Here is an 18,614-nt window from a genome sequence, read left to right on the forward strand (position 1 = left end):
TTTGCTTAATTTTTCCCATGTTAAAAATGACGCAAAAGTGGCGCAGGGGGCTTGTAAATCTGCCTCCTAGTGTCAAAGTGGCTGAGTGCTCTAATGTGCAAGATTCTGCTCTTGGGCGGTAGCTATCCATTCGGAAGGGATCGGTTGATGAAGAAGTCTTTGAGCTGCCTTTTGAATTTTAAAAAGGAGGGGATAGTCCTGATTTGGACTGGGATGGAGCTCCTGATTTTGGGAGCATTTCCTGAGAAGGATTGAGATGAGATTTTATGTTTGCGAGTTTTTGGAGGGATGATGAGTAGAGTGTTGGTACTCCTGAGACTCCTTGTCTGAACAACCTTCTTGAGTTTGGAGGCCAAGTAGGCGGGTTTCCCAGTGTGCAGAGCGTTGGGCGGGAGACATGCAGATCTGAAGTTGGCACGTTTTGGATTGGGAGACATTTTAGCTCTCTGAGTGCAGGCGAGATGTGTTCATATTTCTTTATTGGGTGACCATTCTGGCTGATGCATTAAGAGTTCATCTGAGGGGAGGCAAGTGAGATTTTGCTGTTCCTGTTAGGGTTGTATTCCCATAGTCCAGTCTGGACAACACCAGGGACTGAGTAGCTTGTTTGAGGTCATTGGGAGAGATGAAGGTTTTTAGTAAGTTGAGTCGTTTTAGGTTGAGGAAGGTGCTCTTTGCAGTGTTCTTGATGTTGTTGGCCATGTCTAATTTTGGATCCAGAGTGATTCCCAGAGATTTTACGGAATTGGCGAGGGTGAGAATGCTGTTGAGAGCATTAATGGTTTTTAGCCATTCTGTGACTTGGGGGTTCTGCTCCTTATTGGAGATGTAGGGCTGTAACACAGCTCCTGCGGTGCGTGGAGGCCCCAAGCTCCAGGGAGCCACCTCAGCACTTCACTCTGGCCAGAGAGCTCCTGATTGAGCCTGGAGGGGGCCCCTCTTTGTACCGTGTAGGGAGGCCCCATCAATTTTCCTTATGCCAGTGTGGAGATGAGGAGGATTTACATCTTGTCTTGGTTGAGTTTCAGGTGGTTTATTGATAGCCAGTGTTGGACTTCTTTTAGAGTATTGTTTAGTCTCTGAATGTCATCAATGGAGGAGGTTTCGAGATAGATCTGGGTATGGTCCGCATAAAGGTGGAAGGGAATGTTGTTGTTTTTAGTATGGAGGTGATGGGTTCCAGGTAGATGTTGAAAAGTTTCAGGAAGGGACACCCCTGCTGATAGGGAGTAGGTTGGAAGAGAAGTTTTGTTTTTTTATTATTTGGGTACGGTTCTGTAGAAAGGAAACCACTGTAAGACCATCTCTACCGCTCCTACCCTCTCTTGAAGTACCTTAATGAGTCATTTGTGGTCAACTATGTCGAAGGCTGCAGATAGGTCCAGGAGTATGAGTAGACAGCATTGGTCTTTATCAAGTAAATCGTGGATATCGTCTATGACATTTAGGATCGCTGTCTCGGTGCTGCAACCTTTTCTGAAACCCGATTGGTGAGGGTCTAGAAGGTTGGTGCTGTTGATGTGTTGAGTAATTTGAAGGAGAACACATCTTTCCAGGATTTTAGCGAGGAGAGGGAGATTAGAGACGGGTCTGAAGTTATGAAGGTCGTTTGTATAAGAGCCAGTTTTTTTTAAGTGGCGTCACTTGGCTGATTTTGAGAAAATCAGGCTGAGCTATTTATAATCTTTGTCCAGATTGGGGCTAAAGTGAGTTTGAGATTTTTGGCCAGTTGGGCGGAAATGGAGTTTGAGATCTGTGATGAGGGTTTGGAGCTGGAAATCATTCTGACCATCTCAGCTTCAGAGTTGGGGTTGAAGGATTTCCAATTTTTGCGGGGGGATATCGTATGTCTCAGTGGGTAAGCTTCGGTAGGGGGGGCTGCAGTGATCCTCCAGGGAGAGCTCAATCTTGGGGATTTTATCATTAAATGTATGGGCAAAATTTTCACACATGTCTTTGGAGGCCTTAATTTAGGATGAGGGGGGTTTGGACGTTTGTTGTTTATTGGGACTGAAGAGTTCTTTGTCCTGTTTTTGCATTGTCAAGAGCATTACAAAAGAAGAACGTTTTTTCATTCTTGATGTGTTTTTAAAATTTTCTGTGTACTGATTTGAGTCGATCAAGGAGGATTGTGGAGGGGTTGTTCCGCCAGAGCTCTTATCTATTTCAGAGTTTATGTCAGTGTTGAACCAAGATCTAGATGGATTGTTACTGACTCTTTTTTCCTACAAGGGGGCTATTTGGATCAGCATGGAAGCCATAGTTGTATTATAGTGTGAGATATGTTCTGTTGTAGAGAGGTTGTCTGTGGAGATGGGATGGAATGAGCTTACCTTTTCCTTCAAGTCTGCAAGGGAAATCTGACTTAGATTTCTCACCCAGTGGGGGGGGGGGGGGGGGTTCCTGCTCACGTGGCAGGCATTGGATCATTTGGTTGATGTGGAATAAAATGATATGGTGGTCAGACCAGTCAATAGGCAGGATGTGGTCAATAGTGACTGTATCTACTTGAGCAATAATGGCATCCAGGATTGAGCCTCTGTTATGGGTTTGCTCTGTGCTGTGTTGGGTATGGTTATTGTTGTGTGGAAGTTCGCTCAAGGTTTGGATCAGTGAGTTGTTTTACTCATTCCAGTGTAGGTTGAGGTCGCCCAGAATTATGTTGTTGGATTCTCAGAGTGCGAAGTGAGTTATGAAGTCAGAAAGGTGTTCGCCGAATGAGGTGGTGTTGCCCGGCGGATGGTAGAGGAGATGGCAGAAGAGGGTTTTGTTGTCTCTTGTCTTAATGGTGACAGTTAGATATTCAAATGTGTTTAATTTGAAGGAGTCAGTTTCGGTTACGGAGATTCTTTCTTGTGAATGATTGCAGTACCCCCTCCACATTGTTTCTTTCTATCTTTATTGATGATTAGGAAGCCCAGGGGCACAATCATGTCAATGGTAGGAGAAGAGGACTCCTTCAGCCATGTTTTAGTGATGAACATGACGTCTATGTCGTGGGTAAGGATGGTTTCTGCCAGTTCAGTTGCATGTTTGGTGGCCGATCTGCATTTTATGAGCATGCATTTGGTGGTTGTCCCCTTGTTTCTGAGTTTCTTCTTTTGGGGGGTCCTGACAATAGCGGAGAGGAAGGCTGGGGGTGTTGACGTTCTGGGTGCGGAGTGGTCTCTATCAAATCCAGTAATAACCTGGATCTTGGAGTTTGGGGTGACAGTAGGGGATGTGTCATACGAGATGGCAAGATTCATTGCCTCTCTCATGGACATTGCAGCTCTTGTTCTTTTGTGTCTCTGAGTCTGGTTCAAGAGGGGGTTGTGTTCCAGCTGTGCCACTGAGTCCTGGGAGGCCTTGAGTGTTTAATGTTGTTGATTGTGGGTTTAGAGTGTGAGCGTTCGCTCGACTTCCGGGGTGTGGTGAGGTCCAGTACGATTTCGTTGAGACCCACTATTATGAATGAATGAATGAATACGGATTTCTATAGCGCATGGCTACCCAAGGGCATCCCTGCGCTTCAGGAACTATAGAACGACACCACTACTCATAGAGAGGGAAAGAGGAAGGTATTTAACATCTTCCTAAAGAGGAGATGGTTAGGTTCCAGGTGGATGGAGTTGGGAAGCCCATTCCCCAGATTTGAGGCGTGAAGCGAAAAGCGTCGGCCACCCATGCGTGCTCGCCGGATCCTAGGAACCGTCAGAAGATTTTTGTTGTTTTATCATAATGTCCTAGGCGCTTGATAGAGATTAAGCATAGGCATGATCACCGGGGGACCATTCTCAACTTATGCACAGTGCACATGGCCTTAAACCAGATTCTTTGCTGCACTGGCACCCAGTGTAATTGAACCAAGGCTGGACGGGCGGAGGCCCGTCTTTGGACATTAAGCAGAAGTCGCGCAGCGCAGTTCTGCACTACTTGTAGAATACTGATAGTCCCCTAGGGGCACCCAGATAGACTGCTTTGACGTAGTCAAGCCTTGATAGAATAAGGGCCTGGGCCAGCAGGCGCCTAGCATCAAAAGGAAGGAGTGGCAGAATCTTCCTCAAAGGTCTAATTAAGCCATAACAAGTAGCGGCCACTTTGCGAGATTGCACAGCAAGACTAAGGCTGGAATCCAGCCATACACCTAGGCTCTTAATTTGTTTCTTGGGCCGAGGAGGAGAGCCAAGACAACTGGGCCAGCACAGGTCCAAGTTAGGGGGGGCTGCATGTCTGAGAAGCATAATTTCTGTCTTGGAACCGTTCAATTTAAAGAAGGAATGGTCCATCCACTCGGCCACTTTAGTCAAACATGATGTAAGATTTATGTCCCTAGTGTAACCTTAAACAGAGCGAGACCACCAACTGTGTGTCATCAGCATAAGTGACCAACTTGACCCCCCAGGGAAGCACAATGTCCGCCAGGGGCCGCATGTAAATATTAAAGATTGTGGGGCTTAACGAGGAACCCTGGGGAACACCATACTGCAGGGGGGTCCGTGGTGACAGAGCCTCCCTTTCAAAGACCATGAAGGATCTTTTAGTAAGAAACTACTGTAGCCACCGGAGAGCAGTCCCTGTCACTCCTACATCCTGGAGTCTGTGGATTAGAATGCAGTGATTTACAGTGTCGAAGGCTGCGCTGAGATCTAATAATACAATAGCAGCGCAGCCTCCGGAATCTACAATTTTACTCGTCTCTTCCATCACAGCAATGAGGGCGGTCTCTGTGCCCTGCTTAATGCGAAATCCCGTCTGAGTGGGATGTAGAGCGTTATTGTCCTCAACATAGGCGGACAGTATGGAGTTAACGTGTTTTTCAGCCAGTTTGCTAATACCCGGCAAGAGAGAGATTGGGCGGTAGCTAGCCCACTCCCCCGGGTCTAAATGTGTTTTTTTTTAAAAGAGCCTTGATTCTCACTTCTTTCCACAGTGGAGGGACCACTCCGTCCGCAAGCGAAGAATTAATGACATCCCGGATGACTGGGGAGACAATCTCTGAAGCGGAATTAAGGATCGAAGGGGTAGCAACATCGGATGGGGAGTTCAATTCGAGATTTCCTAGAAGACACACGGTGTCTGATAAAGAAAGAGGAGTAAAAATATCCATCTTACCATATGAATGGGGAGGGGAGGGAAGTGCTTCTGGTTCCACTTGTGGGAATAGCGAATAAATATTGGCGACCTTAGTGGCAAAAAAACTTGCAATCTCGTCACAGCTCTTTTGCACATTCGTTAGATCAGGGAGGGGGCTAGGAGGGGTGATGAGAGATTTGAAGATTTTAAAAATCTCCCTAGGGGAATTAGAGGCCAACTCAATCTTCTCTTGGTAATAACTGGCTTGCGCCGCTTTGATGTTGTTCTTATACAGCCTAAGTGCGGCTCTGTAATCTGCCTTACTGCCGAGGGGAAAAATCCTTCCTCCACTTGCGTTCAAACCGCTAACAGGATTGCTTAAGTCCTCTAAGCTCAAGTGTATACCATGCCTTCTTGTTATGCCCGGCCCGGTGGGAGAATTCTTTCTTAGGGAGAATGGGGTCCAGGGAGGATTCCAACCAGCTGTTAAAATTATTGTAGGCCTTGATAGGGTTGGGGCAGGGTAAAGGAACACTATTACTAAGATTGTTTAACCATTCGTCCACTGAAACAGCTTTTTAGATTTCAAGGACAGATGTGGCGGGTCAAAAGGGGACAAGACAAAAGATAGAAGTGAGTGGTCCGACCAGGGGACTGGAATAGTTTCCTTCAGGACAATATTGTCTAAGTTTGTTAAAAAAAAAGGATCAAGGAAGTGACCAAATGTATGAGTGGGGCCAGTTACAATCTGTCTGAATTGGAAGGCTTCAAGGCCTTCTAGGAAGTCATGCACATAAGTGGATTCCGAGTCGTCCAAGTGCATGTTAAAGTCAACGATAACAGAGAAGTTGGAGGTCGAACTAGTGAGATTTACAACCACACCTGGTAGATTGTTACAAAAATTAGCATGGCCCCCTGGAGGATGATATAAAAGGATTCCAGAAAAAGTACAGGTGGGAGAGAAACCAATTGCAAAGGAAAGGCTCTCACAATCCAGTACAGAGCACTCTACGGCTATAGTTCGCTTTATGAATGATAGCAATTCCCCCTCCACGACCGACATCCTGATCCTGCCTAGCCATGGCATAGTTAGCAGGAAGGGCCTGGACAATATCAGGGTCCGAACTCACGTTAGTCCAGGTCTCAGTAAGAAAGAGAGCATCAGGACCCCTCTCTTCTAGCAGTAGATGGATTTCACTCGCATGCTTAGGCAGAGACCTGCAGTTGAGGTATAGGAGGGAGAAGGATTTAACAACGTCCATGCTTGGAGAAGAGGGCTCTAAGGGCAAGAGTGAAAAAGTACACTCAGGACAATGCCTAGTTTCAGCCTCGGGGAGAATAACATGTGTACAACTATCCTGCATAACATCTCTAATGCCCACATGCATCAATATCGGCTTTTGCGATTTCTAAATTGCGAAAAATAGCGATTTGCAATTTAGAAATCGCAAAAGCCTATGCATGATTATTTTTTAATTTTTTATGCAATTTGGTAAAAATCGCTATTTTTACCGAATCGCATAAAAAATGCGAATTTCAAATTGCGAATTCGCAATTCCCATTCATTCCTATGGGCCAAAATGCCCATAGGAATGAATGGGAATTGCGAATTCGCAATTCGAAATCGCAATTCATTAATACATTTCAGGGGTGGAGAGGGGGGTCCAAATGACCCCCCCCCTGCACCCATGAAATGCACTTTTACCTATAAGTTACAGACACACATGTCCTAAGGACATGTGTATCTGTAACTTAACAGTTTAAAAAGTGCATTTTTGTGCATTTTTAAACAATTTCGCAAATTACCACGAGGCTCAACCTCGAGGTAATTTGCACTTGCAATCTTTAAAATCACAATTTTTTTTAAGAATGATGCATTGCATTTAAGGAATCGCAAAATTGCAATTCCTTAAATGCGCATTTAAGAAAATCGAAAAATTAGCGATTTTCAACAGAAACAAATGATGCATCTCAAAAAGCATTTTTGGAATCGCAAACGGCCGATTTTAAGGAATCGCACCGTTTGCGACTCCAAAAATGCTTGATGCATGTGGGCATTAGTCTTAATAGCATGCCCCTGATATAACAATAGTTACCAGGATTAAATTGTTACAGTTTCTAGCTGGCTTTCCAGCAGAGCAAGTAAATGTTTTCTGAGGCTGGTGAGCACAGAGTAATTTGTGCATTGAAGTAATCTGCTGCAACTTCGACATGGTGTTTAGAATGTAACTTAAACCATTCCATATGTGACATCACGAATCATGAGACATTTCATTTGAAGTTTATATGTTCTCAGACATCACTCAGCTCTTCCTTGAAATGGTGAAAGTCATGACATTTCTACATATATCTAGCCATTCAAAGTCTATTTAGTTATTTGATTGAGAATCAGTCTAGTGTCCAATATAACATTTCTCTTTTTCTGCAGCCTCGCCTAACTTGTGATGCAGGTGTTACTGGACTAGGAACAATTACATTATCTCTTGTCTGCTGAGCATTTCATTGAGATCCCAAGTTGTATTAGAGTTTATATTGGAACTGAAATGGATTCCATCATCTAATGTATGTTTACCATTTATTTTTTTCCCTCCTGTTGTTATATTATTGTGTATAGCTTTAAGGTGTCAACCAGTGATGTAGTAATGTTCTTTATTGGAGTGTTCGTTGTTGTATGATGTAGTCGGGTTCTCTTGAATGTCAGTTGATAGCTGGCTGGAGAGGGTACACCACATACAGTTGTTTCTTCTGTAAAACACCTTACAAACCACATGGAGGACTGTGAGTATTTCTGACAAAACCAGTCTTACTACCTCCAGGAGGGTTCCTTAGTCTCTGAGACAAAGCTTTGTTGCTAAGTTCCCCGGGGACTCACTTGTATGTTAATGTAGTGACTATTGTTTAGGTACATATAGACATGTTTCATACATATGTATATGGTTTTCCCTATCAGTTCTTGAATTGGGCTAAGCCCCTTCTCAGTGCACATGACTCGTGCCATGTTTGGATTTGTGTTGGGAATTAATTCATTTAGGCAAATTTAGTACCAACAACAGTTAATCCAGAGTTGTCCTCTTGTTTCTGAAATCTTTCCATGACGCAGTGTGGCCGGCTATTTGGAATAACTCAGAACATATGACTCTATTGTGTATTTGGAAGAAATTTCCTTTGTACTTGTAAAAAAAACTTTGTCCCTTACGGGCCAAGATTGGCAAAATGGCCAAAGTCACACTGTTGAAAATCCACCACTTCAGAGATAATTTTGTTCCGAATCAGAGCAAACATGTCTGAGCCTCTGATGATCCTATCATAGGACAGGTTAGCCTAGGTTTAGATGACAAACAACTCTCACTAAAAACAAAATACAGAATCTTAGGAGATCTCTAGAAAGCCTATCCAGCTTTCAAGGCACAATTAGTAGTTGTGGCTAAAACAACTTATTCCTACCCCCAACCTTTGGAAGATGCTTGGTTGAGTCTAGCAATTTCGGCAGGAGACTGCCTTCTTTCTTTTAGCCAAGTATTATAATATTTTACCTTTAAAGAGGAAGAACAACTTTATTGCCTAAGATTAATTACAATCACAGCACTATTATACAGTTTGTAAAGCCATCTTAAACACAGTATATATAATACATAAAAAGGAATATAATTGCTGAATAATAATTTTATAAGATTGACAGAGTGTGAGAAATTGGGTTGTTTGTTGGTAGAAGGGGTGTGAAACCCTACCCAAGCAACAGTCATAATCCTTTGTCAAGGTGAACCATTAATAGTCAGTAAATTAACCTGTGCTTAGCCCTCTTGGAGCCAGGCACAAAAGCAGCTGAGCCTATGATAGAGGAAATGTGTAAAGTGGTTATGTAGGACCTAAAGAACAATAAAATAAAAACACAACACTAGAAAAATCCCACACTTATTGATAGAAAAAGAGGAAATTAAATAAATTATTTGAGAGAAGAAAATCAAACATCTAATCAACAGAACCAGAGTTATGAATTTTTATAGTTTGAAGTGAAAAATAATGCTTAAACGATCACAGATCCAACCATGGACATTTAGCCACACAACAGCGGGGCAAAGTCGAAAGTTAGGGCCAACCTCAATAGAGCGTGGTTCGGATACACAAAGTGGATTGAGACCAGTGTCCGCTTACCTTCAGATTTGCAAGAATGTTTCAAGAACAATGTCTGAGAAGGTAAAGTTCAGCTTGTCAAGGCAGTCGATGGTGTCTGAAGATGAGGAGCTGTTGACATGCAGCCACTGAACAAAGTCACTGTGAAGATTTTTATGTTCATATTTAGTCCCTTTTTTTAAAGTCAAAAATCTCCAGCAGGACGTGGTCGCAGGTTGCAGTCATCAAGGTCTCCATGAGGCCAGATTCCCCTTCTACAAGGAGCAGTTGAACAGCATTAGCTCCTGTGGAAGAACATAGTGGGAGCTACTGCAAAGTCAGGCTGACGAGTGATGTATCTTGGGTTGATCAGTGAGCCAGTAGGTCCCAGTCTCCTCTAGGTTGTAAGAGCATGTTTTCAGAGAAAATGTCCTAAGTCCCAAGTTTTAAATACTTTTGGGCATCACTTACAAGACTCCAGGACTAGAGGGGCACTGCTCGGAATATCAGGACTCACTCAGGCTGGGTCAAGATGGGAGTTCAAGATAGTTGGGGGCTTTTCTGTGCCTAAGGCTCTGATCAGGAAGCCAGCCAATTAGCCCTTGGACTCACTCTGGAAGTCCTGGGTACAAGCAGAGAATCAGGCCTTAAGTAGTAGGTCAGTCCTCTAAGGGCACAAAGCAGGCTTCAGTTAGGAGGACAGTCTGCTTGAAGCAGCAGGGTAGTCCTCTGAAGTATACAGCAGGCCAAAGTCAGCAGGGCAGTACTCTGAGAGTCCTTCCTTAGGTCCAAAAGTGAACTGAAGAGTTAGTCTGAGGATCCTATTTATACCTGATGGCAGTTTGAAGTACAAGAAACCTCTTGAGTTTTCTCGCCCACAGATGCTGTGACGAGCGACTCGATGATTGTTTTACTGAATGTTATGCACTATATGAGAAACTGAACTAGTAGAGCCTTCTACCCGGTATCTGACTTTAATTGTTTACTCCTTGTTGTTTTACAATGTTGACCTCAACTGTTCTGAGTTCATGCATGCTTCTGCCTCTGTGTACAGCGCTCTGATACCCGCAAGGGTCATGTTCGCTCTTTATAAAACATTTCAAATAAATAAACAGAAGTGTCTGGACTTCCTTGCTGCTCTGCCATGGTCCCAGTCTGTCTGCAGACTGTAATACTGATAGAGCTGGTGTTCATGGAGTCCCGGCGCTGTATTGAGAGGGTGTTCCCTGATTTAAATGGGGACCTGGCCCCATGCAAATAAAGGATTCACTGTGAGGTTATGTTGGGACAAAGGCAACCAGGCCCATAGGTGGTGCACTATTGGTGCGCCTCCTTAAGGCAGACGAGTGGGTGTGGGTAAAGTGGTCCCATGGACTCCCTAGAGATTCCTCTGAAGGTGGGTGCAGTCATTCTCTGCACCCTCTCGCAGGGGGATCTCTGTCCCCTTTTAAAGTGCTGGTGTATGGCTCCCACACGGTGGAACATGGATCGGCTTGGATTTCCCTGACTGCACTTCTCACAGGGCAGACGCAGGATCGTAACCACCCTGAGGGCAGCTCATTAATTGTCATAGGGCACCTGTTTAAATGTGCACTGTGTTGCTAACTGGAACATTGCCCCTCCCTATAACACAGTCCCAGGATGCAAACAGGGTGTAAAGATTCTACTTCTTGTTGGACTTGGCCCTTTTGGCAGGTTCATCCCTAAACTTTTTGCTTTTATATGGGACCTGGTGTTAGTTGTTTTTGGCTTCTGCGCACTTTAACACTGTGTCCCAGTGTAAAGTGTGTGCACAGTCTGCGTGCATGGGGTGAGATTGGCCTGCCCTCCCATAGGAATGCATAGGGAATGTGTGTGTCCATGGTAGTTCCTGGTGTATGGGGAGTGCACAGGCGAGTTTGGTATGTGCGAACTCGTGGGATTAAACGCTGCGTGACGGTGTGCACAGATTTAATGTGTCTAGTGTAGAAGTCCCACTTCTAGAAGTTGGCATGTCTGTGCAGTGAATGTGAATTGAATGTCTAGCTTGTGATTGGCTGGCTGGTGTGCCTGGCTCCAGGAGTCAGGATGGGTCTGCCCGGTAGTGAATCGGGAGATCTGCATGTAGATGGGTGGGAGGAGTGCACCTAGGGCATTGCCTTCCCTCCACAATGCTGGCTCCGCCCCCTGTGGTGCGTCTGATGTCCCTAGCCTGTCATGTGAATAGGGAGAGGGGCTAAGCACAACAAAGTGCTCCAAAACCAGTATCCAGATTTTCCATATCTTTCTTAAACAGGACAGTCAGTATCAACAATAGTCTGGACAGATTGCTTTTATTTGATTTTACCTTTTCCTCTGATGATATTAATAAAACAAATATGGGAAAATAAGTATGCAGTTCCTGTGGGGGGAGAAGAGGCTGGGTTGGTCAATACCCCTACCCTGAGGTGGAGATGGGGTGTCTTCCAATTTGGCAAGTGGGGCCCTCACACACCCAGTTGGGTGTCATGCTTCATCATAGGACTTGCTCCTCGTCAGGCTGGTGCTGCAGAGCCTGACTGGCACCCCATGAGGGGCTCTTTGGCGGAGATCTTTTTCCCAAGCCGTTAGGTGAAGAGAAGGTGTGGGGCCTTGTGGTAAAGATGTGAATATATGTGTGGTGAGAAGGTCTGTAGCGGATAAAATGAGGAGAAGTGGTGCTCCAAAATGAATGTAATCTCTGAGCCCACAGGTCTCAATTAAAAACATGGAATGTGTCACCGCTGATATAATGGTCAGAGGTGGCTAAATTTTAGTGGTCAACATGTTTATCGCCTACAGTGTAGGTAATCATGTGTCGATTTATTGGGACCAGAAATACTACACTATCTACACAGTGGTCGGTTACTCCAAGGTGAACTAAGCACTCTACAACCTTACAATGAGGTATTTTTGTTTTTAATGTATGTAGAATGGACCAACCTGATTTGGGTTATGGTCAGGCTTCATCAAGTGGCAGGCAGAGAAATGTACGTTACAGAAAGTTAATGTAAGTTCAGCCGGGAACTAGTGGGGGGAATTTACCCGCACTCTGCCAGCTCAGAAGAGTTAATAAAACAAAGACAACCACTTAAGTTAACTCAATAATGTTTTCAATAAAAAAGTGTGACACTGAAATGTTTATCTCAATAAAACTTTGCTGTGGGGAAAACATGAATTCCTATTTCGTGAATGTTTGTGTGCCAAGGGCATTTCCTAGACGTAATAGAAAAACTCAATGTTATTTACAGATGTAGTTGATTACCTTAGAGGAAGGAGTAGATTAAAATGAAACTGCCGTTTTGTAAAAATCTAAGTATGTTGCGTGAAGGTTTAATGTGATTTAGCGTTCGGCACAAATCTATCTTTTGCAACATACCTCAATCGTACAAATCGAATGCTGTTTTCATTTGGCACTTTGACTAACTGGAAGGCCTTGGCTGTTATATTTCATTAGAAAGTGTTTAGAGAACTTGGGGAGGCACTATTGTTATAAACCAAAAGAACAATGCCAAAAAAAAGTATGACATTGGCAATAACAAGAATACTCAATGAGACCATACTGCAAATTGAAATTTATCATAACTTGTAATTATTACAATGTTTTCACCCACCTCAGGGGTATATTCTCAAGAATGTGGGATAACCATCGCAAAAGTAACTTAACGCAACTTCCAACATCGCGGTCTATCGTGGGGAAATTGCGCCTTGTTAACGAAGCATTCTCAACACCGCAGTACCATGCTATAGTCTCCAGATAACAGGTCAACTGACCGCGTTAAAATCAATGCCACACCGCAAAAATACGAAACGTGAACGTACTAAACTTGTGATGAGGCCAACCGCGGTAGAAAAATCACCGAAAACCAGTGACCGACCTGCAAATCCCAGGCATCTGGTGGGCAAATGCACCATAAAAGCAGAGTAAATAAACAGTGAGATGATAATGTGCGAGCACAATCCCACAGCTGTGATGCAGAACAAATGACCATTGTCCAAATCAGATAGGCATTTCCCCACAAACAGCCACAATGCACATTGACATGCATTTAGTATGTAACCTGAGCCAATTCAGAAACAAACATGGTACACACTGTGAAACCGTATTTCCCCTTCACATTGCAGAGGGACAAACAACACCCCCTGCACACGGACGTGCAAGGTCCATGATCAAACAAGAATGAAAGCACGGACTAATGTAGGGGCAGTGAGTCCCCCTTATGTACATGTTGCCCATTGTGTGGGACTTGAGTCACAGGGTGCATCCCTGCATCATGGCAGCACATATCAAAGCACAAAAGAATCCCTGTTGTCACTTGTAGGCCACAAATGACAGCCAAAAAAGAATGAATTGGGACACATGTGAAATGCCGAAGAGTGGGATACCGTAACGACTGTGACACACAGAACTGGCAGTTCGAATACGTGAGACCATAAACAGCCTCACTGCACAGAGGTGACACACCCACCGTCCATCAACAAATCCCCCAATTGACAGCACAACATGTTGCACCCACACATGTCTCAGTGAAGTGCCTGTACAGATGAGTGACATGCACATAGGGAATGTGTATCAGAATGCTTTTATTAGCACATGCAGTGCCCGTGGTCAGTCAACTTACCGTGCCATTACTGCTAAGGACCCACACAATTTGACGTCACCCAAAGAATAAAATGTCAATGATTTAGTCCCAAGGGGCTATTCCTGCTGCGGATACAGTGGGGTGTGGTGCACCGGCTTCATCTTCATCATCATCGTCCGATGCTTCTGGCACTCATATCCATGGGGCTATGTTGCCTACACATATGTTGTGCAACACACAACATGCAACGATCATCTTGCACACGAGGTGTGGGCTGAACAGGAGCTTACCACCTGTGACATCCAGGCACCTGAAATGTGACTTCAACATACCAAATGTGCCCCTGGTGCATTTATGGGCCACATTGTACTGCCTCTGGGTCTGTATGTTCGGGTCTCAGAGTGAATATCCTGACAGTGCAGAGAGACATGAGTCATGACTATGTACTGCATGATGTGTTGGCAGGCTCACTGGTTCATTGGTGTGTGATATGTGTGACTTAGTGATTCTTATATGACATGTACTCCATGTTGCAAATGAGCTGCATTACTGTGTACTATGTAGCACCCCTACGGCACATCATTGCCATGCCTGTCTGCGCATGTCTACAAGCCTGAGTATGACATAGTGATGATGCTGCGCAGTATGTGGCCGGCCACATGTGTGTAGGCCCATTTCAAGGACAGGGCTGACACAGATGTAGAGCACCTGCCTGGATGAACTCGACATGCAGTTGAGGTACATCTTTGGCTCATGCTGCGCTAATAGCAACACACAACAACTGGCATGTGTCACCCCTGACCCGAGCGGGCATGCCCACCCCCATGTACCCCTTTGGCCAATCAGGACATGCCACATAGTTGAATGCGTGATGGGTGGCACAGACACTACAACAGAGACACACGCATTAGCCACATCCTTGGCAAGGCCCACACAGAACCACACCCAGATCCACATGTGGAGGAGCCACATCTCTACGCAGTACAGTCATTAACCTGTCCACCCCGCTTATGCTCTCATGAACATACAACAAGTTTACATGTCCCAGGTCTACACCACTGCCTGCGGTGACATGGTTGCGCAAGCTGTACACAGCATAATATGTAATGTGGAATGGCCCTGGTCACACATGCATTCATATTGACCACACAGACACACTGAGTGAGTTTGTGGGACTGGCTACGGGCATGTGCGCCCGGCCCTTTTTATTGCCAGGATCACATCTCCAGTGATGCCTGTGCTGGATGGGTGTTGGGTAGTGTAAGCCACCACTCAGGGGTTGGTGCAGTGAGCAGACAATCAGCAGTACGTGGTATGGACATAATGGGTCCCTGACTTCAGCAGCACAGAGTTTGTGGGCCCGGATGCACAGCTGCCGGCACAGGCGCACCACCACGGGACGGTGACTTGCGGTGCACTGAGGTAGGGCCACGAAAGCTGAGCGTGTACTCGTCAATGTCCAAGGGTAATGTCATGGAGGATTGCGTGCGGGGGATAGTGGAAGGTGTCCCTCTAGGGCATGTTGCCGAGGGCAAAAGCAAGCAGGAACAGGCAAATTGTGGAGTTGAATGTTAGAGATTCCACTTTTCCACCTTGTCAGTATCAGCTACATGCTGAGGAAGACAACCCCCAGCCCATGGGCCCACATGCCACCAAATTACAAACAGAGATCGACCATGAATTTCATGGCACACACTCAGGGACAACAGAGCTGGAAGGGGATGCAGTCTGCGATGAGGCCTGTACAATGACATAGACTCTGCCATGTAGAGGGCAAGACTCAGTTCAAAATGTGCGACCTACTTCACCGCAGTGTGTGCCGGAGCCAGGGGTCATCAGGGGCTCACAGCCACATGTGGTAGGCATGCGCTGCACAGAGTCAGTGGCACCAGTGCAGTTGTTGGTAGTGTCCCATCACCTCCGTAAAGGTAAGCCTTTTCTCCTCCGGACTGAAGCGCGTCTTTCTCTTACTCCTCTACTTGCGTGCTATAACATGTACACTGCCATGAAGAGATCAAGACTCAGTTCCAAAAATGCGACCTAGTAGGCCTCAATGTTGGACGAAGGCTAAGGTCAGCGGGGGTTAACCGCTGTCCAGCCATCTCCTCCTGGATCTTTAACACACAACATTGGAATTGCATTTGGAATCAAGCTATCCTGGCGGAAGAGGGATGAAACCCCAAAACCAGTCCTAGGATGCTTGTTTCCGGTCCAGGGAGGACCTGGCTTGGCAGTTCGGGCTGGACTGTTCCCATGAGGCACAGGGTCAAGACTGATTTGCATATGGCCAGGTCTAAACTGGGGTGGCATGGTGAGCAAAAGAATGATGGATTTAACTCAGATCTCTTGACTGGGGGGTGAATGTTTTTATTTGTTCTGCATTCCGTCCATCAATTTTAGTGTCTTTTGCTTTCTCACCCTACGTGCGCCAGGTTGGCCCAGACGTGGGTCCTGGGCTCACTGTGCCACTGGTGTCAAGCTATCCTGGCTGAAGAGGGGTGAAACCCCGAAACTGGTCCTAGGATGCTTGTTTCCAGTTCACGGAGGACCTGGCTTGGCAGTTCGGGCTGGACTGTTCCCATGAGGCACAGGGTCAAGACTGATTTGCTGATGGCCAGGTCTAAACTGGGATGACATCTTCAGCAAAATAATGATGGATTTTACCCAGATCTCTTGACTGGGGGGGAATGTTTTGATTTGTTCTGCATTCCGTCCATCAATTGTGTGTCTTTTGCTGTGTCTGGTAGGTGGGCATGTTGTTTGGCATGTTGGATATGAGTTTGTAACATGTACATTCCCCGAGTTGTGAGTTGCATGATTGTGGATTTGAGGTGTGCGGTGTGCTCATTTGGTACTTACCAACCAGCAGAGCATTTCCGTAGGTGCCATCCTGGAAGCGCCGGTTGATGAAGGAGCCATGAACACTGCCTGGGTTATTGGCAATGGCATTAGTGAAAGTTCCCGGTGGTCCACTATTGCCTGCACATTGATGGAATGCGTTTCCTTTCTGTTGCAGTAATTTTGTGCAATTTCAGCAGGGGGCACAAGTAGGACATGTGTGCAGTCTATTGCCCCCAACACGTGTGGGAATCCAGCTAAGGCGTAGAAGCCTTGCTTTGTCTCCAGCTGTTACTGCGCAGTGTGGGGGAAGTATAGGTACTAGGGTACCAAGCTGATGATGGCATCCAGGACAGGTTTGAGGAACTTTGATAGGGCTGGCTGTGAGACTCCTCTGACTCTGGCATTTGTTGGTTGGAATGATCCCAAAGGCCAACAGGTGCAGCACAGCCAGCAGCTTTGTCTTAGGTGGGATGTTGGTCGTCCGCTATGTTAGTACCGTCAGCCTGTGGGCAATGATGTTCAGGTTGTCCTTTTGAGCCTGTAGTGGGCAATGACATTTCAGATGTTAAGTCTGTGAGGCTGATGAGTTTTCTGGAGTTGCGTGGTCTGTGTCTGCGCTGCCTCTGTGGTGGTCCAGGGGGTGGTGTGAGGCGGTCCCGGGCGTGGTAGAAGGCCTGGGGGTGGTGGTGATGGATGTTGTGTGCCTGTTGGGGCTCCGAGCTGCATGATCAGTAGCTCCACGGCATCTGTTGTTCTTCAGGTGTGGCTTGGGCTGGGCTCCCTTTTCTGGTGCCGGCTGCCGTCCGACTTTACACCAGGTCAGAGCAGGTGTTAAATTCCTGCTGCTAATGCGCCTTATCGCATGTTTTGTGGTCGTATTGCCGATCTGGCTGGTCGTTGAGATTGCTGCGGAGTCGTGTAGTCGCAGCTTTTTTGCATAGGAACGCCTACTCTGCATCTCATTAGCGATAGTTGTGGGGGTCATCTTTGGGGATGTTTTTTGCGGCTGCTATCACAGCTAAACTGGTGTTATGGGCTGTTAGCACCACCTTGTGAATATGGTGATACATTTATCGCGACTTTGGCTGCAATAAAGTGCTGTTATTTCAGCGATATCTCCTTGAGAACATGCTCCAGAGTGTCTTTCGATAGTGAAAATTGTATCAACCTAAAAACGGAGCCAGTTTATGTACCAGGATATGAACCTTACTGATGGTTACACTGTCAGATGTAGTCCGAGGTGGGTCTAAACTGCCCAATGTCCAAAGGTTGAGGATGGGACGCTTGGAAAGTGGGTAAATTTTGACACCTGTCCTGATGATTGATAATAAGACCTTTTCAAAAAGTAATTTAGAGTGCATAAAGTCGTAAATGTTCTGGGAATATCCGTATACAGTCAGGGCAAATAGAAAGGACTCTGTGCACATTTACTAACTGGGAGTTGGACGTTTTGGGGCTGATTCACAAAAGCATGTAAAGGTACCTGCACAAGTACTCCTTCAAACCCATAAATGCTTTTCTGAATCAGCCCCTGTATGTGTTTAATATAAATGGTCAGCATTTTGGATGGACTGGTAGTAGCTTATGGAAGGATGCTCTCTCCACAGAGGCACCAAGTGATCATTGAAAGTGGGCTTAGTTAGTCAGTCTGACAAACTAGAAGGGGAGTTGGGAGGTTCACCTCTAGTATTTGGTGATCTAGGTCAGAAGCTGATAGCATTTTCAGGTAGACTGATTAGTGTGATGAGATATAACATCCTTTTAGGCCACAAGCAGCCACAGAGGAACCAACATTTGAATTAGTCATTTTTCTAATAGCTTTCAGCTGTTCGCTCCATTACTGTATTTGGTTAGTTACTTTTTTATGCTCCTTGGATGCAACTTTCTTAATTTATATGTTTTTGGAGCTGCCATGTAATTTAATCTACTTTTTTTAAACTTTACTACTCCTAAACTGAGAATAATCCTAACTTTAAGACTTTCGGTATTAACAGAAGGTATTTAGGAGTCCTAAATTTAGGAGTCCTT

This window comes from Lissotriton vulgaris, chromosome 3_2, assembly GCF_964263255.1.
Source record: "Lissotriton vulgaris chromosome 3_2, aLisVul1.2, whole genome shotgun sequence".
Taxonomy (NCBI): Eukaryota; Metazoa; Chordata; class Amphibia; order Caudata; family Salamandridae; genus Lissotriton; species Lissotriton vulgaris.